The sequence below is a fragment of the Branchiostoma belcheri genome, unplaced genomic scaffold (genome assembly GCF_001625305.1).
Source record: "Branchiostoma belcheri isolate BF01 breed outbred unplaced genomic scaffold, Haploidv18h27 scaffold571, whole genome shotgun sequence".
In the NCBI taxonomy this organism is placed as follows: Eukaryota; Metazoa; Chordata; class Leptocardii; order Amphioxiformes; family Branchiostomatidae; genus Branchiostoma; species Branchiostoma belcheri.
The window spans coordinates 1,470-28,163 of NW_017804211.1; the positions used below are offsets into that span (position 1 = coordinate 1,470).

At 40.4% G+C, this 26,694-nt stretch overlaps 1 pseudogene; it reads left to right on the forward strand.

Annotated features, from left to right (window-relative positions):
* LOC109481751 lies at nt 1–26,062 on the forward strand (annotated as a pseudogene).
* Nucleotides 26,063–26,694: the final 632 nt, after the last annotated feature.

The window sequence follows — 26,694 nt, forward strand, 5'->3', positions numbered from 1 at the left end:
ATGCTGCCTCCAGAGGATTTGCAAATCACGACCATCACTGGTACAACAATCAAAGCTTTGTGGACAGCGACCACCAATCCCATCGCTATCGGCTACAGGGTGTGGATAAGAGAAAGGGAGTCGGCCGACGCCCTTTTCACACGATTCCTTCCGATCGGGCAAGGGGAATTAACATTCAAGGACCTCGTACCAGCCACAGAGTACATCATATCGGCAACAACTATCAACATGTACATCGAAGGACCGGAAGTCCAAGTCACCGCTGTAACTGGTACTGTAAACCATTTTCCGTTAATATTTTGTTTAAAAAGTGTGCATTTCCGGTAACAACTTGAAGGTTCTATATGTAAGTTACCTGCACAGTATGATGTTTTCCTTTGTAGAAGGAAAACATAATATTTGTTTTTGCTCTGCTTCTTCTTCTTCTTCAAACACATAAGGTCAATGACCTGGACCAGATGTATGTCACCAAGGTAACCAGTGAGACACCCTGTGGTGTTGGATTACATTATGTAGCAATAGCTAGGCAGAATTGGACTGTGTAACCACATGTCAATAAACAGAATTACAAAATGTAGTTTGTTGGGCTAGACAGTGTAAAGGTAAAGTTTAAGTACTTGCCTTGCAAATATTTCTTGTCTAGTTCATAATATGTAATAACACACATTATTGTATGTGTATTTTCAGAAACCGAACCTCCTTCAGCATTGGATGTTGAAGACACGAAGATCGACTCAGTTGTCATCTCGTGGCAGCCTCCAAAAGGTGCGATCGTCGAGTACTCCATCAGCTACACCGGTGATGGGAGAAGTACATCCGTGACCAGGCCAGGAGACGCACACGGCTGCATGTTGACAGGTCTGATCCCCGGTACGCGTTACGACATTGAAGTGGTGGCCGTTAGCCGGGTTGGGAGGAGCATCGCTGTCACCACAAGTGCTGTTACAGGTTAGTGACAGAATCTGTTCAGGTCACTTGAAATATGTTAATCAGGTCAGGCTGTACTTTTAACTTGATGGTTATCAAACAATGATGAGAAGGGCATAATCTTTGTTCTTTGTGATACATGATTGTGTGATTTTAATATCCTAATTTCTAGCTCCTACAATTTTTTTATTACTTCAGGATATTAGTTTTACTTCCAGTACAGAAGTATTGTTTTGGGGCGGTGCTGTCATGGTTTGTGTGTGTGTGTGTGTGTGTGTGCGCGTGTGTGGTGGGGGGTATGTTTGGTTCCATAGTACTTGGCAAAAAAGTGGTGGTTTTGACTGTTGATACAATGTAGACATGGTTGAAGATTAGCCAGCATGTGCCAGGGTGACAAAGTATATCAGTGTGTAATAAATTGTGCAAGAATTCAATCATGTAAGTGCTGTAATACCTATTACACTTCAAGTATATATAGAGACGGAGATCTACATTTGACGAATTCAGAAGTTTATTCAATGAAAAAGAGAAAACCCCTGAGCGCCATGTGTGTAGAGATTGCCAGTGGCGCAAGCGCTGAGCCTGTTGCATTTTCCAAAGGACAGAAATATGGCGGTCCTATATTGTTGGAATTGAGCAGGCTAGAGCGCATGCGTACTGGCTTCCCTTAGAGGGGGGGGGACCAATTCCCGAGGGTTATCCCAGTGGCGCAGTCCAAACATGTTTAGATTACATCATACCATCTCTTTCTCAATTCCAATGTACATCACAAAAAACCCTAATACTTCCCTGAAGTCTCTAATTTCTATAATAATGCTTACTACCGAAGCAGTAGCCATAGTCTGACTATCACAATCTTTTGTAGGTAATGACATCATGCATTTTTACTTTTAGACACAGACCCACCTTCAGCTATGGAAGTCAGGAGCTGGTCTGCGACATGGATGGTCCTGGTATGGAAGGCTCCCCTGGCCAGGGTCGTGTCAAACGAGATCACAGTTTCACAGACATTCGGCGAGGAATTGTTCAGGTTATGCCATATGTTCTTATTGCATGTTGCCAGGACTTGAATTAAAGTCTGATGTTTTAATAGAGGCTTGTAGTACTTTGTACAGAAAGAACAAAAATCCAAGACCATAGCATGTTCAGCACAAAAGGTAAAAAGACCTGGAAGTTCTGCTGCAGTACCAAGGTCAGTCAACAGGAGGACCATATTTGACCTTGCCCTTTGTCCTTCTATGGCCTACCAATATACCAAATATCATTACAATCCATAAAGGTGTTCTGAAGTTATGCCGACTACAAATTCGCGGAGACACAGACACAAAGACACACAGGCAGACATACCAAAACAATACCTCCATTTTTCATAGAGGTAAAATGTCCACCTTACAATCTAGCAAAATACTGTGAAAGTCAGGATGTGGCTTACTTGACTACAAACAGTACACATAACTGAAAATTATGGATTCCCGAGTAGAAGAACATTTTTTAAAATGTTATACAAGGGATACTGACATTCTGCCGTTCTTGTTTCAGTGTGGATGGGTCCGAAACATCCTACAACATCACAGAACTTCTGCCTGAAACTGATTACGTCATAAAGATGGCGGCTGTCGGGAGTCACGAGCATGGCCGAAGTGCGGAAGTAACCTGCTCAAAACAAACAGGTATGACATGCACAGACTTTATACACATACACATACACATAACTAATCATACACTAACAGACAGACAGACACACGCACAAACAAAAAACGCATGCACACACACACAAACATATGCACACTCACCCACACCCACAAACACACCCACCCACACACACACACACACACACACACACACACACACACACACACACACACACACACACACACACACACACACACACACATCTACAGTACAGGCTTACATGCGCAAACATGAACACTCACTGACACACAGACACTCACTGACTGACTCATACATATATCTACACTCACACACTCACTCACTCTCTCACTCACACAATCACTCACACTCACTCAGTCACTCACTCACTCACACACTCACTCACTCACTCACACATACATATATGTACATGCTCACACGCATCTACATACACAAACACACATACATACATCTACACACACACGTGCACACACAAACACAGACGCGCACTCACTCACCCACTCACTCACTCATACAAACGCACGCGCGCGCGCACACACACACACACTAAGCATATCTTTTCATTTCATTCAAACCATGTCCATTACTTACTCCGAAATATCCTGTTTTAAAAATTCTGTACAAAGGGCCGATACCGTTACCTGTCGATCACCCCATGACATCAACCCATGCCACTACTGAGGATTACACACGCGTTACATGGAGAGACACCACCGTCACTTCCACATCTGCTGTGTCCACCACCAAACGTACGACAGGTAACCATCTACATGTAACTAACCATACCTTCAAACAACGCTTGAAGTAAGACGTGCGAAGGTTAGGTGTTAATCTTCAAGCAGATCTTTTACTTACTGGACTTTGCTTTATCCTTTCACTTCTACCGTCTGGGGCGTCGTGGAGAGGGTCAGTTGGCAGCCGACGGCTAGTCTAGAGGCTGTTGTACTATAGGCATGCCATACCTAGTCAGGGTGTCCTTCACACTCTCTATCCATGCCTTCCTGGGACGTCCCTTGGCCTTTTGTACCGGATCTTTTGGTGGCTGCAGTACAGTATCAAATTGGCAAGACTGAAATCTAATACAGGATATATCAGGCAGTATTCAATACCCAATTTGGTGGTGAATTGGATGTTACCAGCTGTGCATATACAGATACAATGCAATGTCTGTGCTACATTATACATCATGGCCTACATACATGTACATGACTTGTATTCATCAAAATTTGATATTTACCTGTCATAGCAACCTCTGCTGAAACTACAGTGAAGCAAACAACAAACAAGGAAGTCAGAACAACTGGTCAACAAACCGCTAGAGTCTACAGTACCAGCAAGGAGGACAGGCTGCCAGGTGATATACACGTCAATAACATTATTAACTTACTATTATAACAGAATTATACAGCATTATTCAAACTGTACATTATATAGCTGCTATGGTATGTTAGCAAGGCAAGAGAATCTGTATTTAAAACTGAATTTATCATGTAATACTTGCTTTTAACACTTGTGTGAATGATGTGAATGCCTCAATGGCAATAACTTGTCACATTGTATACTGTATCTTCTCCTTAGTAAGTGAGATGTACTATTTACCGAAATTCGCTTAACATCATATCATAATAAACTTGACTTTCAGATAAAACGACATACAGCACGTCCCCAGCCCAAACAACTGAAAATCCTGACGAAAAGGTACACATTTCTTTCCAACGAGTATGTGGCTAGTATGTGATAGGTATGGAATTTTACAATCATAGGAGGGGTTTCTTAAATGAGGCACTCGTCAGCTTCTGTGGTGGCCCGAAGCATCTGTCTCGCATGACCTTCCCTTTGTCATCTGTATCCCTTTTCCTTACCACTGTAACATTAAGTCTAACATTCGGAACAACAGATGCTTAATGGAAAGTGAGTGAGTGAGTGAGTGAGTGAGTGAGTGAGTGAGTGAGTGAGTGAGTGAGTGAGTGAGTGAGTGAGTGAGTAAATGAGTGGTGTGTTGGTGTGTGCTGGTGTGTTACGCCGAAAGGCGGTTATACCGGCTATACAGATACAGATACAGATGAGTGAGTGGATGAGTGAGTGAGTGAGTGAGTGAGTGAGTGAGTCAAAAATATCTAAGTATCTAATGCAAGTTACATCTCTGCCAGCTCCAGCACATTCTACAAGGGATGGACGAGGAACGGCTGGAATCAGCAAAACCAGAGGAGATCCTGTCTGCGATGAACAGCATTAATGACGTCCTCACAACCAGTGGCAGTGCCGAGTCGTCCATGTCACTATCAGCAATGGTACGCTACTTCACTGCACTCTTGACAAGTATTGTTATTTACAACATTTTTTATCATTGCTAGTGACATAACATCAACACACAGGATAGAGGCAAGTGGTGGGCTGCCATCAAGCCGCAGCATTGCTGTGCTAGCACGTCTAACCCTCAGAAGTCAGACGTTAAACCAGATAGTGAGTGAGTGAGAGTGAGTGAGTGAGTGAGTGAGTGAGTGAGTGTGTGTGTGTGTGTGTGTGTGTGTGTGTGTGTGTGTGTGTGTGTGAGTGGGTGGTTGGGTGAGTTAATGAATGAGTGAGTGAGTGTGTGAGTGATTTCCGAGTGCGTTAATTACACAATTCCAGCTTTCTCTCAGTGATTCAGTTGGAATATGCCATACCTTCTGAATTAAGCTATAAAAGAGAAGACAGGGTGATAAAAAGAAGAATGCACAATCCCCCTGCAGGAGGATGCTGCAGCACTGATAGACAAACTGGCTAGTGCCTCAAGAGGAGCACAGAGTGCGTCAGTAACAGACATGGCTGGTATAGCCAATGGTAAGCACTGCTAACAATTAATATGTTAGACGATAGTGAGTGAGTGAGTGAGTGAGTGAGTGAGTGAGCATGCATTTTATTGCGTTCCTTGCATTTTGTAGATGGAAAGACCCAGCACATTATAAGAAATTTCCATAAATTGTGGCACTTTTTGTTTTAGAATCGAAGTCTTTTGTCATATCATACCGATCTCTAAAAGAGACTATCTGTACGGGTGTCTTTTTTTAGGAAATGATATTAAGATGATATTAAGATTTGCTGCTTTGTGAGGTTACTAATAATGCATGTGATGTTCAACCCACAGCAAAAATTCACTATGAGCTGATAATGGTCTACAGTGCTTCTCAGATTTATTGCAGATTTAATGTTAATTTTGTCACCTATTATCTACGTTCAGCCCTGACACAGGCAGCTACGTCAGTTATCGATATGCTACCAGAGCTACAGCCACCGATTGAGACTACTGGTAGCTCAAACATCCTTGAAAGCGACTTGATTGACGTGAACTCCGCTGACCTTTCTCCGAAGCAGCAGCTGAAGATGCTCAAAGACAAGCAGAAGGAGAAAGAAGACATGGTACGGACTATTTCTTAAGATATCAAAGATATTCAGTTGCTGGTGAAATGAGAACAATATTGCCTGTATTGCTAACAATGTCTACTAGCCTTATTAATCTCCATTGCTAATTTTCTGTATCTTTAGAGCCGGTATAACCTACCTTCGGCATAACACACTTTGTAGGTACGTGGCACGATGGCAGATGGATATATTACACCGAACTACATGATACACCGTTTGACATCTGACTCTTAACATTGTTTAAATCTATAACCCTTCTAGTACTTGGTGACAGCGAGTTCCACTCTGCGATAGTTCTAGGAAAGAATGTGTTTTGGACACCTCAGTCCTTGGTTGATAACTCTGGTACTTTAAGGCATGGCTATTTCTTGTTCTTTTCTGAGCTGGTACAGATGCCATACTGGTTCTAACCTTGTACATTTCCTAACCTGATAGCAAAAACGGGCAGCGAGGAATATCGTGAAATCTCTGGACAGTGTTGCCGGCACGCTGTTGGCATTGCAGCCTGCCGACGCGGAATATCAGGCAACGCTTGGGACGGAAAACGTTGGGGTGACCTTGTCAAGATCACCACCCAACAAAGACCTGCACATCGGCAACGGTCACACCACTGTAACTATTCCTCGCACATCAAGTGGAAGTAAAACTAACGACATGTTGGATATCAAGGTACTGCTTTTTGCACTGTATGCCACATTAGGCCACACCAATTACTTGTTTGTTCTCGGGTCTTTAAAGAAAAAAATAGCGGCAATAGGGGGCAACAAATCAAGATAAAAATAGACATCTTCTGACAGCCCCAAACGCAACGAGTTTGGAGTTGATTCAGAACCTGAATCTTTTGTTTTATTTTTATTTTTTTGCACATCAGAAAACAACTAAAGCAGGAAAATTCCGGAACTAATTATTTGAACTGGTATGTCGTAACCAACATGTAATCTCAGGAATATAAAGATATGACGAAGAAGAATTTTCCATTCATTACCACAACAAGCCAAATTAAGCTAGCATCAGTGTAATCAATGTATTATAGAGGAGGTAGGAAAATATTTGACCATGTGAATGCTGTTCAGCACCAAGGAGAAAGTAGTTGTAATCATTCTGTAAAATGTATTTAGTTCCATCATTCAGATGTTGAGTTCTGAAAAAGAATCCATGATGCTATTCACCTAGCATTGTTGCACACATATATAGGAGTTGGAAAAATGCCTGATAATGTGAATGCCATTCAGCACCAAAGAGAAAGCAATTGTCTGTAAAATGTATTCTTTTATGGATTAATTAAGGGTTAGTGACCCGCCCGAGGTGGATATGGTGTGATAGACCCTTGTCAGTTGCTATAACCACCGAATAAAGCCACCGAGTGATTTTTGGATTTTTTAGAACAGAGCAGTGTTCTATTTGGGTCACATGCGGGTGATTATTGGGTTGTTTAATGTATGGATTGAAATGAATAAAGACCCTGTTTTGACTCTATTTGTGACATTAGGAATGTGGAATGGAGCCTTCAGATTAGTAAGCGTCGGCCGGCTATTGATATGATAATCATCATTATTCATTTTTTTTCAGATGCTGAGTTTCAAAAAGAATCCGTACTCCTGGAAACAATCGACAGGAGGACAGAACATCTCGTCACCCGTTACGGTTCTGTCGATGTATTCAAGAGAATCCGGAACAGGACCCAAACCTAACAGACAAGGAGAACCAGGAAGGCTTAAGGAAGAGAAGCAAGTAAACCTAGACATGCCGTTTGAATCCTTGCAAGAGCGTGTGCTGACAACAGACGCACCACACATGACCACCCACAAGGTAAGGTAGTGTGCTTGTGTTTTATATACTTACCAGTTAAAAAGCAAAGATAAGATATTAAGCAGAAATAGGTAAGGAGCCTAATGCCAACAGTTTTTAGATATGTAAAATGGTCCTCAATTCAGTCTGTGGCTGCAATGTACTTTTGACTCGATCAAAATGATCAAATAAGTCATTAATTAATTAATTAATTAATTAATTCATTCATTCATTCATTTTAAGCTTAAAAAAACGCCAAAATGACGAATTGCTGACCAGTATGAATAGATAAAAGTGAAAAAATGAAATGAATGAGATTAATTCATTTATTCATTAGCCAGGAGAAAAGAGTCGGGAAAGCAGCGTCAATGGAGGCAACAGGACTACGATGACGTACCACCGCTTCAGCATCCCGGATGGAAACGTCATCCCTGTCCTGCACATGAGCTGGTGGGACATAGACGCCACCTTACACGTGTACTCTTTGTACGGGTCCAAGCCTACCGTAGAAAAGTACGCCGAGAAGAGAGTCATCCAGGCTAAAGGCGGGTTAGAGGCCTGGCACGCAGAGAAGGACTTCACAGTCACATTCACACCCAACACCACACGCCGTGGTGGTGTGATGTACATTGGTGTACTGAAAATAGGTAAATTACAATGATTTCTATGTTGTTATGTGCCATATCTTTTATCTTTATGTTTAACTTATTTTGGTTTGGTTTTCCTTTAATACTCACAATCATGATAATGATACTGCATACTCATTTTCACTTGAGTGATGTGAGGAAAGTGGTGTTAAGTGCCTTTCCCAAGGGCACCATGTCGGTTACTTGGAAGGATTCGAACCTCTTGGTTCTGATTCGAAAGCCGTTATGCCACACGGCCCCACAATTTTGCAGACAGGTGTATTTACATCGTTTGTTCATTGTGCTGTTCTCAGATCGTGCCGGTTCTTCACCTGAAAAACCAAACCGGGAGAGAACCCCCAACTACAGGCTGCAGATGTCAGCTGTCGGCTGTTCGTCTTGGGACGAAAATAAGGAACGATGGGGACTGGAACAATGCGATGTAAGTCACGTCTAATTCACGCAATATACACATCATAAGAATTTCATATTAGACTAAAAGACTGTGTCCATTTAATCATCAATCAATCAATCAATCAATCAATCGAAAATAGTTTATTGCTAAAATCACGATTATTACAGCAGAAAGCTGAATTGAGTTTAAAGATGTACATTCCTTTTTTTAAAACTAACGACTGCACAATTTTGGAGTCAAATTGTGGTAATAGAGTTGCACATTGAAAAATATTTACACGATTACATACATACATTTAGCATAGTGAAATTCAATTTATTTTTTTCTCATCCTCATTTGTGCTTTACATATCAAAATTACATCAAATTATTTCATATACAAATTGCACAACGTATATCAGAGACAGAGTTCGGAGCAATATTCCATGTTCCCATGTTTCGTTTATAACAAACACATGTTTGTCGTAGCAAATCTAAATGTAGTTTTACGTTGAAACGAAACCCTCCAGCTTTTATGGACGATATTGTGAAGACCTGTGTATCACTTGCTAGTAAAAATTTGATTTACATGTAAGTATTCATGATGTAGCAAACAGAAATACAAAACATGTGGCCAAAAACTTAATATTAAACATAAAAGAATGAACTGATGATAATCATTATTGCAGTGATATGATTTCCCCAAGTTTGTTTGTTGTTTTATTGGGATCTTCATTAGTGTTTGCATTGACACTATTCTTCCTGGGGTCCATACAGTCAACACAACATAATCAAATACAAAATAACAAAAACTTACGCAATATTGGTATTTTGAAAATGAACAAAATAATACTTAAAAGTTATGCTTGAAGATAAATATTGGTATTTATTTTTCAAAATCTCTCAACATAAATCAGGCTAAACTCGACATAGAGAACAATATCTTCCACTGTAAATGTCTCACTAATTAAACAGAAGCACAAAAAACATGATATGAGTAAGATAACAACATTCAAGATATCAAATATTCAAGAAGTAACTGCCATTGTTATTGCCACAGTGCCCAGGTTCTTAAGAATTAATTTAATGTAACAGTTACAATTTTTTTTTCAAAATCAGGCTAAACTTGACATAGGGAACAACATTTTCCACTGTGAATGTCGCCCAACCGGGACAAGCATTGCAGTCGGCACCATGACCCTCCCCACCCCGAATTCCATCGACTTTCTCAACGCGTTCAAGAACTTCAGCAACCTGAGTGACAACTCCGTGGTGTTCTCTATCGTGGTGTCTGAGTACATCCTGTACATCATAATCATGATCCTCCTGTGTGCTGACTTCAGCAAGTTAAGGGTGAGTATGTGGTGTAAAAAGCAGTTACTCAAGCAACTGGATATGACTTTGGAAACGTTCAGACGTTTCAGCTAGTATCCACTAGCTTTCGTCAGTGACTGAGAGACCTGAGGAAAAATGCAGGTTTACAAGCGCAAACTATTGATTGATATGCAAAGAAGTGAAGGCAATTTTTGGGAGTCTAAAAAGATAGACAAGTCAGGACAAGATGATGCAAATTAGTCACAAAGCTCCTCTGGTGTCTCAGTCACTGACGAAAGCTAGTGGATACTAGCTGAAACGTCTGGCCATTTCCAAAATCATATCCAGTTGCTTGAGTATCTGCTTTTTGGCGTATCTTAGTATCTGGATGTCTAACCTTCATCAATGTATGTTTTGTGCTTTGTCTGATATTTTAAAAATGTATGCTTTTAATAATTACTTCTGGGTCGGAAGTATTGTTTTTTCGGCAGTGCTTGTTTAGGATGTAGATTGGATTCTATGTTTGAATTCCGTAGCAGCAATGGTTGCTAGAAAGTGGCAGAAAGTGGCAGGTGGTTTTGACAGTTACAATGTAATTTATAGATACAGGTTGTACTGTACTGATCTCGGGATATATCTCAAATCCCGCAGGTATCCCACGGTACGCTAATGTGCAGTGCTGCCAGGTTTCTATTATGTCTTTTTAATTTCTTAGGATCTAGTTAATATGATCTAGTTGATATTAGAGTATAAACATAATTTTAATTGTTATTATAAATTTTAAAGTAGTCTGCTAGAATCATAAGATATTTGCACTCGTTCCATTTATGTACAAGTTGCCATACATGTACATTGTGCAGGTTCTGCTTCATTATATACATGTATATAATATTATATATTAAGTATTCCCCATTCTGTATACTTTAGGGTAAAATTTCCCAGGACCAGAGGAAGACTCTGTCCAAAGTGAGTCTGATCCCCCCAGACCGGATGCCGGCACCTCACGTCTATCAGCTCACGGTCACCACCGGGGCCATGTTCGGGGCAGGGACCACCTCACGGGTCGCCTTCCAACTGTTCGGGTCAGAGGGCACGACCCCGATCAAGATGCTGAACCCTGGGGGAGAGGTCAGGCTCATTCTTATGTTCACCTAATGTATTTCTTATAGGGTTTGTTGCTCTAACCAAACAATTTTCCATAATCAGGCCTAATTGTTTATCACACTATTTACTAGTTCTTAGATGGAATTTAAATCGGAAAACCTAATAACTGGAGAATTTGCAATAACTCATTTTGGCATTGTTACATGAGAATTCATAAATTTGTCTTCTACATGTAGTACATTAATGAGATAGAGGATTCATCACTTGAAAGAGAATCATTTTCTGTAAATTTAGTAAAAATTTCGTAAAGGAATGTCATATATTTGATAGTATTGTGTGTATCATGGTTTTTTATTGAACCATTTGTCTTTTCAAGTACTATATACTTAGATAGTTCCATGATCATTTAGGCTTCTGTTTGTCAAACGTAATGTCCGTGCTAGGTGCTGATAACATGAAGTAAAACATTGTAAGGATGGTTGTTACGTGTTGTATGTAATTTTGCCAATCGATTACAGGCATTGGTTCGTGGAAGTACTTTACATTTTATCATGCCTGTGCGAGAGTCACTTGGAGAAGTGATGTCGTTGCGCATCTGGCATGATAACTCTGGGGAAGGCAACACGTCAGCCTGGTTCCTCGGAAATTTTCTAGTCAGAGATGTAGAAAAGGATGCAGTGTAAGACCCTGAAGACATATCCCGCCTTCTTTTTGGCTGCTACTCTGAACTCAGTCTTTTGATGAAGTTCTTCTTCAATCTTATAGCCTCAAGGCATGTTGAGCATGCAAGAAATTCTGTGAGTGTGCAACTCTCAAAATGTTCAGAAAAACGGACTGCCCCTTGAGTACGTGTACAGACTCCAAATTACTTTGCTTGGTGAAATGAGACCAATGGCAATATCCCCTTTACCTCGCTCCAATACACTACGATTTATGTTAACAAACATTCAACTTTCAAACCATGTATGTATTCATGGTGACCTCATCCTATTGCCTAGAGCATGCCAGGTCACAACCCTGACAATCAACTGAAACAAAATCTCCACCTATCCACTTCCAATCCTCGCTGCTCCGGACAAGATACAAATTAAAGGCATCCAATGCAATTTCATGGCAGTAAAACAAATATATTCTTATTGTGCGTAATGAGGAAATCTGTTTATTGACATAAACTGCCATTTCTTAGCACATTTTTTGTCATTATCATTGTATACTAAAAGTGTTTGAAACAACCAAAACAAACTACATGAGGTGCCTCTTTATTTTTGGGTACCGCCCATAAATTGCTAGCAAGCAACCGTTTCCCGTCATTTTTCCTCACAAATATCAGCATGCTTTTGGATCGGATTGATTCAACTTGCTACAAGAGTGAGCAGAAAATATAATTTCTTTGAAAATCAAACTTGTTTGAAAATCCAGTTTTGTTGCCCTGAAATTGTACTGGATGCCTTTAACTAACTAAACCAGTGCCATGATGCCTTCACAAAACGATAAATTATGATTGCTTATAGGACTTACTTCTGCTGTCACGACTGGTTGTCAGAGGACAAAGGTGACGGAGAGTTTCAGAAGGTGGTTCACGCAACCCCCCAGGAGGAGCTGAGATCCTTCAGTAACGTCTTTACTGAGGCGACCACCAACCTGTTCTACGACCAACAGCTGTGGACGTCTGCCCTTGTAGCACCACCAGGTCTGAATATTTCTTTCTTGGCAACTTCATGATTTTTTAACTCCATGTGGATACTTTTTTTAGATATATTTTTTCATGCTTAATAAGTACGTGTATATGAGGAAAAAATCGAAAGACCAGCAAAAAGTGGTTAACAACTCTGCCTAGTGTCTGTAGTACACGGGTACTCACAGTCTCTAGCTTTGTTTGTCTGTACAATCCTGTGCTTCAGTTGTTCAATATTCAAATGTATCACGTGTTCCAAGGTCCAGAAAGTGACAAAATTGCTACAAAAGGTTACTAATTTGTTGACGTTTACAAACAAAAATATTACAATTCCCCCTGGTCCGTTTTTTTTATGTTTCATACACGGTTCATATTTCTGGCGACCTTGACTGTAAACGCATCCTACCACCCAGAGCATACCGGGCCACATGTACAACCCTGTCAATCAACTGAAACTTAAGAGTTCTAAATGTTGCTCCATGGAAAGGGATAATTTGCCAATTATTGATGTTGTTAACTTATGAACCGGTGCAATGGCCAAGTGGATAGAGTGCTCGTCGCATTCAGTAGGCCGTGAGTTCGATCCCTGGCCGAGTCATACAAAAGACTTAAAGAATGCTACATACTGCTTTCTCTGCTTAGTACTCGGCCTTTGGGAAAAAGTATGAGAGTTATACACACAACACTACCGGTGCACTAGCCCCCTGCTGTAGTGATTGTACAAAATGGTGTGGCCCAAGGGCTACTGAACTGGAGATGGGCGCCGTCCTATATGCACCACGTGGTGCGGGAAAGACTTTAACTTTAACTTAACTTTTCAATCTAGGTTCCAGCTTCACCAAGGCCCAGCGTCTGTCCTGCTGCTTTACTCTGCTGAACACCATGATGCTGGCCAGCGCCATGTGGTACCAGACAGATGACACAACTGCTGACACGAAAGTGTACAACCTGGGGATCGCTCGTTTCACAGTAGAGGTAACAACAAATCAGAGATTTTAAACTAGTAACAGGGTTGCACAGGTACAATAATTGCCCACTTGCCCAGGGCAAGTAAAAATACTGTTCGGGCAAGTGCATCTGCCTCTAGACTTGTCGATTCTTTTTTTGCAAGGTATAGCCGCTACGGTGTTTGGAGCAAGTCAAACCACCTTTTTTTGTTAAAGCATCCAAAATTATATAAACGGCAAAATAAGATAATTTCCTTGGTTGTAGTAAATGTGCTAGTAAAATCTGACACCTTCTACAGGAACTATTCCGAAACACTTTATACGATTTACTATGCATCTAGGTTTTTCTGTATTATTTGTACATCTCTAGAGTTTTGTATTATTTTGAGATATATTGTGTTTTATGAGTTCTTTAAAAAAATTAAGAAAGAAAGAATGCATACGATAGTATATTGAAACTTTATAACTTCTCTATTACCCAATTGTGTAAGAACATGTTTTTCTCTTTTTCTCAATTACACGCTTGAATAGTCATATCATATAATGCAGCTGATGTTTAAAATATCCAAATAAATTATGCAAATCACATCCACATTTGCATAATTATCACATGATTATGTCAAGCACCACTTGAGTTACCTACATACCAAAACTCATGAAGATCCGTCTACCGTTTCTTGAGTTATCCTCTTTGGAATATTTCTAAACAACCGCCCCTGCTGTTTTAGAGCAAGCAGTAAGGGGAACCAAACTCGCATCACTTCTTCCCCAGCACAAGAGCTAACTGCCATTCAAATTTCGTGACTCTGGCATGCTTAGATCATGAGATATTAAAACTTGAAGTTCAGCTGCAGTACTTTAACAAGCCGCCTGGGGGGCAGGCTATCACTTGAGCAGAGGCTATTGTCTAAAATTGAGCAATCTCTAGGCTCAGACACCCGCTGTAAAAGAAAAGAAAATAAAGTTTTCTGTATTTCTACAGGAGCTGTACACAAGCCTTATGACAGCCTTGACCGTAGCTCCGGTCAACTTGATGATCGTACAGCTCGTCCGCATGGAGGCACCACTGGCTGCCAACACTCAGGAGATGTCAGTCATTATGCAAGGTACGCAAAAAATTCTGAGAAATAAGGAACAAGTTTTAGGGGTCTTTTGTTACTACGATTCACATTTGAAAGTCATGTTTTTTTTGTAAGGAGATGAATCTGTTTACCTGTACTTAGGGCATGGATACAAAAAAAAAGGTTAGCTGATACATGTACATTGTTGAATGTCAGGACGTGTGAAGAAGCATCTGCACCGCTGGACTAAGTACGTGGCGTGGATGACCGTGTTCCTGGCGTCCACCGGCTCAGCGTTCTTCGTGCTGCTGTACAGCATGGACTGGGGGAAGGAGAGGAGTGACGCCTGGCTGAAGGCCTTCGTCTTGTCATTGATGGGCTCCAGCTGCGTGATGGACACTCTTCAGGTAATGATCGCTGTTTTTGGCGACGTCTCAGGGAGGGGCCTGATGGCACAGTATTGTGTGAAATTTGCAAAAAATTCTAGGAATTGTACAGTCATGGAATTTCCAGGAATGTCTCTCAGCTCTGTTTGTTGACATGCCCACATTCCTGGAAACCCATGGGAGAACATGTCTGCCGGATGCCTTACATGTACTTTCTGTGACCCCGGGGCTCGTTCACTATACACTCAGGGGAGGGGAGGGTACAAGGCTCCCTCAAAATCACGAAACCATGGCAGTGCCATGCAAACAGTACCCTTTAAAAGCAACCACCGTCGCCATAGCAATGTATGTTTTCATTGCCAGTCTTGTTAATAAATTAATTCTACCCTGTGTTCCAGACTCTGGCAGGGCTGGTGCAGCTAAAAGGCAGTTTTAGGCTAGGGATATTTCAGCCATGCGCCAGCCAGGGAGATAACGTTGGCTACAAGAGAGCTTGTATCTCGGTAGTTATTACTGTCTTTGGCTGCCAGCCCTGCCAGATTCTGGTACTTCCGGGTAGTTCTTACCAAGGACCAAGGATTTTACCTAGCCTGGTATCCATCCCTACTGTACTGTGTCTTTTCTGTTGCCAATAGGGATATGGTTTTTTCGATGATCATGATTGATGGTACATGTACATGCATTGTTCTCTGCATGTGTATCAAATAAAACATGATATGTGACACTGTTTTGCGGGACCAAGTCATCCATACATGATAATATTATGCTATTATCAATGAAATCTTGTAGTCATGAATGTAGGACAGATTACCGGTAGCCTTGTGGTACAGTTGTTTTAGTACTTTTGTTGCCATACATTGTGCTGCACGATTGTGGAGCAATAAAAATGATTTATTCATATCTAACTCTTATACTATCATGAAAGTTCATCTGTGTTGGTAGTTACATGTTTAAAGTTAAAACGTTTGGTCCAACACAAAAAAAAGTTCTCTCACCTAGACTAGAGCTAGACGAGTCACTCTGGTCTTCCTCAGTAGACTTACCCAGTAAAGCCGTAAGGATTTTGGACACTGAACAAGACTATTTCTTGAGAGGGGTGAAGGAAGCCATATACATCATGGCCCATCACCTTTCATTGAACCGCGACGGGGGCCGACATCGTCTACCAGATACCTTTGACCCAGTGTTGATGTCACATTTCAAAGAAGCCACGTGACAAGCTTCACTGGGTTAGTCTACTGAGGGAGATCAGAGTGACCAGTCGAAAGCTCTAGGTGAGAGAACCTTGTTGTGTTGGATCAAAAGTTTTAAGTTTAAACATGTCTAACTTTTGTCATGTCAGATCGTCGTCCTTGCCGTGGTGCTGTCTGCAGTCTGTAACCTGTCCTTCCTCATCAAACCGCCGGCTATAAGGAAGGAAGACCTCAAACTCAACCTGTGGAACTCTGCAGGTTAGAATTGCAACATGTTGGAGCATTTAATTTGTTTCTTTGACCCTTTGTTTATTCATGAAAATAACTCAAATCTTTCTGCTGACAGCTTTTCATTGAGCACATAATTTATGGAAGGAAGAGGTCTGGGTGTAGCAAGATACAGGTTACATTATTGAGGTCCTGTTAGAATCATTAACTTACATGTAGTCGTAAAAAATTTATATCCTTACTAAGTTACACATTACGTGGTTTTCTAAGAGACAAAAAGAATTAAAAATTAGAATTACAAGAATTTTACCATTTATCTGTACATCAAACAGAATAATTCATTGATAAGTTTCTCAGCGGACAGTTATTTTCCCAAAGTAAAACTTTTAGACGAATAAAATTAACATCAAAAACATATTATTGTGCTGTAACTGTTGTGTTTCATCATGACTTTGTTTTAACGTCCATGAAACACAACATTGTGACAAGATGATGATGATGTTTTATCTTGCAGCACCTAAAAAAATCCGCCCACCTACCAAAGCCAACTGCCAAGGAGCTAGAAAGAAACGGGAACTCAGTAAGAAGTCAGCCTCGACACTCAAGGAGCTTCTTCTCTTGTTCGTCTTTGTGGCCGTCCTCTTCTACATCGCCCAGGCAAACAACGACCAAAACATCTTCTATGAGAAACGCACGCTGTCCACCTCTGTTCTTCGTGGATTTGACGAAGTAAGTAATCAACTAGAGAGGCAACATTCGCAAAGCAAATGCATAATGTTAACCTTCACATGGTCTAGCCCAACAAACTACAGCTCTGTTTATTATTACCCAAACACATTTGGCAAAATGTTTGGTGTTTAATGTAAACCAATACCATAGGATGTCTGATACAGTTACCATGGTGACAGACGTCTGGTCAAGATCATTGACCTTATGTGTTTGGAAGAAGAAGATACAGAGCAAAAACTAAGTACTAAGTACTAGTAATCTCCATTGCAGAGCTTCCGATGAAGACAGAGGCTTACTACTCATGTATGTTACTATAGCAATAATGTACTACAAATTCCAGGGGAATCGCTAGAATTTTTGTTAATTATACTATAGTGTTTATTTAATTAGAAAATTTAAAGTATCTGTATACTGCTTGGTTAGAATAACTACATTATACTATGTTCTTATAGAGTTCATTAACCATATGCAGGCCCACCATCCATTAACACATCAATCTAGATCAAATTTGTTTCTAATACAACCATGTATTTTTTAGGCTTGCCACTCAGGCGTTGTGAAAAATTGTTATTTTTACATACAGATCAGGACTCCCGACCAGTTCTACACGTGGGCTGAGGAAGTGCTGCTGCCGACTCTATACCCGTCCTCCTGGTACAACGGCAGGAAAATGAAGTTCTTAGACCGGCAGTTTGCACAGAACACCGAGTCCTTCCGTGTCGGCCCTCCTCGCTTGATGCAAGTAAGACGACGTCCAGGTAGGGCCAGGAAGGAAAACATATTGTTTGCTCTGTTTCTTCTTCCTGACCTGAACCAGACGTCTGTAACCTTGGTACACCTGTTGCAATTTTGTAGTAGGATTGATTTAGACTCCTGTCTGGCCATTTATTTGAATATGTTTGTCAATGAGTAAGAATTAACAGAGCAGACCTATGCGAAGGTAAACATTATGCATTTGATTTGCAAATGTTACCTTTCTGGTTAATCTTCTGTTTTCTGTTGGGTGATCTGGTAAACCGTGTGCTTCAGAAAAGTCTCTTACCCTTTTCGTCATTTTCCACTTTATTCAAAATGTCATTTGATATGTCTTACTTCCTGCAGTCATTTTTAAGGCACATTTATCGAACTGCTTGCGAAAAGTGATTTATGGAATCTGATAGTTTGAAACAAAAGAAGAAAAATACCTAATTGCATTTACATCATGATTTCAATATTACATAATATATGATTGTATGACAGTACTTACTCAAGTATTACATAATTGTTTACATTTTATACCATGATTACATTTCTGGCAAGTCTATACCACAGCAAGAGCATACCAGGTCACAACCCTTTAATCACCTTAACCATAATCTCCCCCACTCACTCCCAACCCTTGTTGCTGAGGACAAAGTATATGCTCCTATTACAAATATTCTATTACATAACCAACAAGCACTATTGTTTGTTTGTTTATTGAGATCTCCATTAGTATGGAAGTTAACTCCATACTATTCTTCCTGGAGTCCAGCAACATAAGATGAAATTACAATAACAACAATAATAACAATTGCTTTTAGCAATAATGATAAATAAAACATACAAATCATACTGGAATTATAACAAAATTGAAACAGAATCAATCATAGAGAAAAAAGTGAATTGGAGATCAGAGGTCAAATAATAGAAATAATATGTATGAAATGAAAGTAATAATTGATGTACTTTCCAATCAATACAAAATTGAAGTACCAAAACAGTAAACAAATATTTGAACTGACATAAATAATAACAAAAAATATGAATAACAAATGAATCACTGTTTTCAATGCAGATGCCACTACATGGAAGACTGGTGCTGGGCTAGGCTGGAGCCTGTCTGTACAGAACATGTCCTATTCCTGCTGGCGATTTGCGGTTCCGGATCTTCTGAATCACCCCAATTTCCACATATTCAACTGCACCAACCATCACTCCCTGGACTTGCCTCTAAATTATGACACCACTGTGTCGTTCTTCTGTGCCTTGAAGGACTCTGAATTTCTGGACAAGTACACGGTTTCCATGGCGATTGACATAAACTTCTACAACCCCAACCTGAAGCTGTTCAGCGTTGTGCATCTTGTCCTAGATCATTCCGGAGTAGGGAATCTCGCGCCAGCGGCAACAATCACTTCGTTCGGCCTGTTTCAATACGAAAGTAACGCGGACTTTGTGAACTTGTTCATACACATTGTATTCACACTGCTTTTCTCAGCAATGGTGTTCAAGGAGGCAAAATTGGTGAAAAACATGGGATGGAAATATTTTACTTCGGCCTGGAATGCCCTCGGATGCCTAAGCCTCATCGGCACGGCAACAGTCATCTCAGTTTTCATCAACCGATACACCGTGGCAGCTGATACACTTGCAGTGATCGCCAAAACTAACGGTATGCCGCCCTATGCATTAGTGATATACATGTACATAAAATATGAAGGCCTTGTATATCAAGTATGTAGTTCACCAGAGTTGATAAAATACATGTGGGAATGTTCTCCAACTACATTGTACAAAAAATTGCACATTTTGACTAACTCGTTCATTCATCCTCTAAGCTAACTATCATGAAGCCAGTAACACAATATATAGATATAGACTGGTTTATTTGCAGAAACACATACTTCATACATACATAGTACAGTAGGTTAGAAGCTTTTTGCAGCCAAAGGCTGAATTGAGAAGCTTTTACAAATTTTTAAAAAATTACATGACTAATACATAATATATATACATAAAAAGTGCCTTGAGAGGCATTAAACACCACTTATACGCTAGAATAATACACATTTATGCTAAAATTACATCATACAACTTCTGTTGGCAAATTACTTAGGTACAACTGACAATAATAAAAAAGTACAATTACATCATGTGCAACAACATAAAATGAAATCTACTGTATGGCAAGGTTATTCAGTATGTTCAGCATTGTGGGGACAGGACTGCATAAATATCTTTTTGTCCCAATGGGTGGTTTGTAGCGCCGTGTTTGCCTTAGCTGCATGTTGTGTGAGTGGTTACTAACTGGGGGTAGCCAGGGGGCGTGCCTAGACCTAGTGGCTGAAAGGGCAAAGGCCCGGCACAGGGTCAGTCTCCGTTCAGACAGACGTTGGAGGTCAAGAGTTGACAGGGCCTCGGAATACGAGTGATAGCTTCTACCCAGCATGATTCTGCATGCAATCACTGACTTTGTGATTTGTCACATCAACAAAAGTAATTGAGTTTGATAAAGTCGATATTGTCCCCTTTCTCATCCCCATTTGCCATTTCAACAGGATATAGTTTTGGGCTCTGTTGTATGTTACATATTTTCTTGAAATGAAATTATGAATGAAACGAATATCAAATACAAGTAATGGTTCCCACAACGCAAAAATAGGTAGATATATAAAGGACTGCTTTGTTATTAGAAAAAATACAGAAACTTGTGATTAGCCCACTCGATTGTAACACTTTATCAAAGACTTGTGCTAGCCCTCATTGTTTGAGTAATTAAGATATGTTAGGTTTTATTCGACATTAGGTCTTATTCAACACATTTATTTTATTGTTTGTTATCTTCTTTATGTGGCTTGTCATACCTTGTACCATGTGTATTTGTCGTGCAATAAAGTTCTTATTATTATTATTTGAATGTTCAGTATCGTCAAAATGTGATTTTAACCTTTTCTAACCTTTGGAATCAAATCTCTCGTCCAACAGGTGAGCTGGGATTTGAACGTTTTGTGGACCTGACAGCTGCTGCATGGTGGGATGCGTGTTTCGCGCACGCCGTGGGAGTTGTTGTGTTCATCAACACCGTCGCCCTGCTTCGTGTCGTCCGCTTCAGTCAGACCATCGGCAAACTGCTGGCTCTTCCCGGCATCATGAAGGACGAGCTCCTCTCGTTCTCAGTCGTTGCTGCCATCGCCTTCATATCGTTCATCAGTGCAGGTATGAAAACATTAAATGAATGAATGTCATTAAATGGATGAATGTTTCTATTGAATGAGTGAGTGAGCAAATGAATAAGGGAGTGAGCAAATGAATGAGTAAATGAGTGAGTGAATGAATTAATGTTTTTATTGAATGAGTGAGTGAGCAAATGAGTAAGTGAGTGAGCAAATGAATGCGTAAATGAGTGAGTGAATGAATTGGTGTTTTTATTCAATGAGTGAGTGAGCAAATAAATGAGAAAATGAATGCGTAAATGAGTGAGTGAATGAATGAATGTTTTATTGAGTAAGTGAGTGAGCAAATAAATGAATGAGTGAGCAAATGGATGAGTGAGCAAATGAATGAGTGAATGAATGAATGAATGAATGTCATTGAATGAATGAATCACAATAGTTTACATGTATACAATGAGCGACATAACTGATACAGATCTACACCTTTAATATCATATCCATGATTGCATTGTTCCCCATATGCAGCACTGGTTTTAGATGTAAAATTATGAACGATTATTGAAGACTAATAATAAGATGATACTGTTGTTTCTATTGCTGTTTCAGGATACCTTATCTTCGGGACCCACCTGAAGTCTTACTCCGACTTGTACCACACAACCTTCGCTCTCTTCGAGATGATGCTTGGAAGGTAAGGTGAACTAAAAATGTGTAACGAGCTGAATAACCTGTATAGAACTTTTGATGCCTGTGAATCATGATGTACAATGTAATTACTTCTGTGGTGGAAGTATTGTTTTGAGTGGCTCAGGTTTGGGGTGTGTGTATGTACTAATGTATGTTTCGGTACAAGAGTGGCAAAGGCTGCTAGAGAGTTGTAAATGGTTTTGACTGTTAAATTTCATAGATAGGTCATGCTTGAAGGTAGCTGAGCACGTGCCAGGTTGGAGCATGTCATTGTGAGTAATGCAATAATAATTGTAGCTGTGCAAAAATTCAATAGGCGTACAGTCCTAATAATGATACGAAAACATACAATCCCCAATACAGTTACAATATGTTCATAAAAAAAAAACAAAATAATTCAAGTCTGAAATCCCTGATTTCTTATGGTAAGTGGTTGTTAATCTTCAAGCAGATCTTCTTGTGGTTGCAGCAAAGAGAGTGTTAAATTGGCCAGGCAGTAACTATCTGCCAGACAGTTACTATTTGCCACCCCGTGTAAAGTTGGCGCAAAAAATAAAAGATACCGGTAAAAAAAGAGAGCCCCATAAAAACGGCTAGACCTCTAGCTAGGAGAGAAGAACTTCAATTTTGTCTCATTGCCTGCTTCTGTGTTTTTTTTAGGTTCTTCGCCAGTGACATGCTGGAGGCGAACCCTCTCATCGGCCCGATCTTCTTCTCCGCCTTCATGATCTGTATCTTCACCCTCCTGATGAACTTCCTCATGTCCATCGTCTGTGACGCCATTTCCGCCGACGTGGACGTTGACCATGACCATGAGCTTGCCGAGCACATGTGGAGCAGCATCTGTGCCAAGTTAGGTCTGCACAGCCCTCCCAAGAAAGAGGTCCAGGAACAAGGTAATTTCTTCTATTTGTTACACTGTATTTATCTTTGATTATGCAAATGAAGACTTAGTTTGCATAATTAATGCAAAAATGTTATAATTTCAAAGTGATAACTGCCTGGAATTTCGTACTTGGGATATTTAAAAGTCAAGTGAAGGTGAACATAACCTATTCAAATAACGACCTGATTTGCATAATGTATGAAAAATGCTAGAATGGCTTTCTTCGTTAAGATATAAGACTGTCCTTTGGTCTAGAATATGCTCGACATATATGAAGCATGCAATATATAATCCTACTTGCATAATCACGGGGATTAATATATATTTTCTGAGTCAGAAAGGCTAATATCATTTGGCGAAGGTATGAGATCGTAGAACTCTAGTTATAATGCTAATCTGCAGCAGATAATACGGTAGCAATATCAAGGCAATATCAATTGGCCAGAGGAGTGTCCGTTCTGGCCAATGAATACTGTCTTGCCACAGTGCGATCTGCTTTGAGATTAAGTAATGCTTCATCTATTACATTTTATTTTTATGTAGGTCATGGTTGGAAGAGGGGGACACTGAGTACTTCACGGGATATGTGAAAAGCAAATTATATAGTTTCCAATGACATTTCATTGAAACAGTGATATGGCCCTTAAAATGTTTTTACTGCATTGAAATGAGATACCCATTTTCCATTATGTTAGCTGCAAATTTCTGTATTAAAGCATGTAGAGAAATGCATTGTAGCTTGAAATGACTTTATTTCATTATTAGGGTTATTTCATATCACACAGCTGCCACCATGTCCTTATACAAAAGTCCTGTTGTCATATTTTTAAGACCTACTTCCAACATTTCCTTTTGCACAGGTGAGCTGAAGCTGGAAAAGCTGCAGGAAAACCTGCGAGTCATCCAGGAGCAACTTGATGAAAGTCTGGACATCTGTGACTCCTTCGTGCGTTCACGCCGTCGCCACAACTTGGACGATCCAAGTACTAGTTCTGCTCCTCAGTGTGAAGTAAAGATTGTCATCCAGCATGCCGAGGATGACTAACTTGGAGGCAAGCCACTTAGAGGCATCCACTGTGATTTCAGTGGAGCAAAACTGGAAATATTCTGAATGAAGTAATCTTTATTATAGCGACACATACTGCTTTACATTAGCGCATTTGAATCAGCATTTCATACTTTGGGCATTTGAAACTGCAGAAAGGAGTCCTTTATTTTTGAGGTGGTACCCTAAAATCAGACCAGGGCCCTTTCAGTAACCATTTTCCGTCAGAATTTTGGGAATTTTTGCTCCAAGAGGGTCAATATACATTGGGACAGTGTTGTTTCAACTCTATATGTAGATAAATGACTAGAATATTGGCTTTAAAAAGAATCGGGTTTCCAAGCCCTAAAACTGCACTGGATGCCTTTAAGTTTGGTATGCTTTCTCGGTCACTTCCCTGGCATAATAATATTATTATGGCTAGCACCCACATGTATTGACAGTACATTGGTAGAACACACTGCTCCTGCGCAAAACCCGTAATCTATTGTGTATAACACTGTGGCAGATGATTTATTGTATAGATGAATTTGAGGATGACATCCCGTCTATAGTTGCGTAACTAAGACTTAAGCGATCTGTACTTCTACAACTGGAAGCATTCACTTTTTTTTGGTAGTTTATGTTATCCAATGGTCACATTTCAGATTTAGGTAAAATTGAGAAATTTTACATATCAGAGAATCCAACACCCATTTACATGATCTAACCTTTAGAGTAGAGTTATGTCCTTAAAATGTTGCATGAATTGTGGAAAATAAAATGTATGACATGTACATAATTATACGCATGAAAAGTTCCCATTATGTGTTTCCGTGATGTACTTTGTTTGAACGTTGGTTTAAAATAAAAATTGATTTATTTCAAATGGATATTAGTTGATTGGTTGGTTGGTTAGTTGGTCAGTTAACTGTTTGGTTGGTTTGCTTGTTGGTTGGTTTGTTGGTTGGTTGGTTGGTTGGTTGGTTGGTTGGTTGGTTGGTTGGTTGGTTGGTTGGTTGGTTGGTATGGTTTATTTGTTTGTTGGGGTATCTAAAAGTTAAGTGAAGGTGAACATAGTGACCTCAGGTGACTCCAGATGGAACAAATATTCTATGTTCTATTCAGCATGTGCAAGAGACTCTCAGAGACTAGAACTGTGCTACAACCTGTTCAGGCCCACAGTGGCCACAAGGCAAGGCAAATAGTAGCTCACTCTTTGAACCATAACACCACATCATATTCTGCAGCCGCACTGACAAACCTTAATGGGAATTATCCAGCTAGTAAGGTGACTCTGCGTACTATTAAGCAATGTAGAATTTCAAGACTAGCATGGCGTTACAGAGGATGTAGGGGCGGTGCACACCGCAAGCTCAAGATAGGTGTTGTGGTGGGTAGACGTCCTCATAAAAGGTGTCCCATACCTAGGCCTAGTTATACGCCACTCCCACCCATCCCTATGTGTGATCCACCTTATGGCTCTGACATGGAATGCCGTACCAACCTAATAACGGCTCGCATGTTACCCTCAGTGTACATGTGTAATGCAAGATCACTTTATAGTAAATTGGACGAGTTTGAAACAACAATACAACTAGTGCAGGCTAGCATAGCAGTTGTCACTGAGACATGGTACACACCAATGATGGATAATGCATTCCTGAATATAAACAACTATACCCTATTTTCCAAATGCAGGTCCAATAAACGTGGTGGTGGAGTGGCCGTATATGTGCACTCTGACATTCAAGCCAGGCTGATCTCCCAAATCCCTGTCCCCCCTGAACTCGAATGTATCTGGGTTTGGATACGACCGACCAGACTACCCCGTCAAGTCTCCTCTATCGCCCTATGTGCGATATACATCCCCCCAGCCTCTGAACACCAGGAATTGCTGGTTGACCACTTGATACAAACTTGTGATAAGCTTAAGGTGCAGTACCCAGATGTCGGCCTTATGCTCATGGGTGACCTAAATAGAACAGATTTCAAAACCCTGTCCCTATCCCACAGCTTAGACCAAGTTGTCACCACGCCCACTCGGGGGGAGGCCATCTTAGATGTAATCCTCACAAACCTTAAGAAGTACTACCTGACCCCAGAGGTTACTAGTCCCATAGGAAGAAGTGACCACTGTGCTGTTCTGTGGCAACCTAAAAGTATTCCAAGAAACCTAATAAGACTAGATGGGTAGTGACCCGCCCCATGCCAGATTCCAGGATACGTGAGTTTGGCCAGTGGATTGTAACTCACGAATGGTTAGAAGTCCACACTGCAGTCTCAGCTGAATCTAAGACAGCAGCCTTTTACAACACTTTGAATACTGCCTTGGACAAGCACTTCCCACAAAAACGCACTAAAGTACATAATAATGACAAACCGTGGATCTCTACAGTAGTCAAATCCCTAATACTGAAGAGACAGGAAGCACACAGATATGGCCATAGGCACCTGTACAAGTTCCTTCGTAATAAGATTGCCCGTCTTATTTCTACCTCTAAGAAAAACTACTATGCTGACCACATAGAACATCTTAAGAAAACCAAACCAGCACAGTGGCACAAAACGATCAGACATTTGGCAAACTGGTCCAGACCGAGTTCAATAATCCATGTACCTGGATTCGAACCGACTAATACATCAGGAGCAGCTCAAGCAATAAACAGTCACTTAGCAGCCATTTGTCAAGCCCTTCCCCACTTGACTACTCTAGACTCCCTGCATACTTACCAGCCC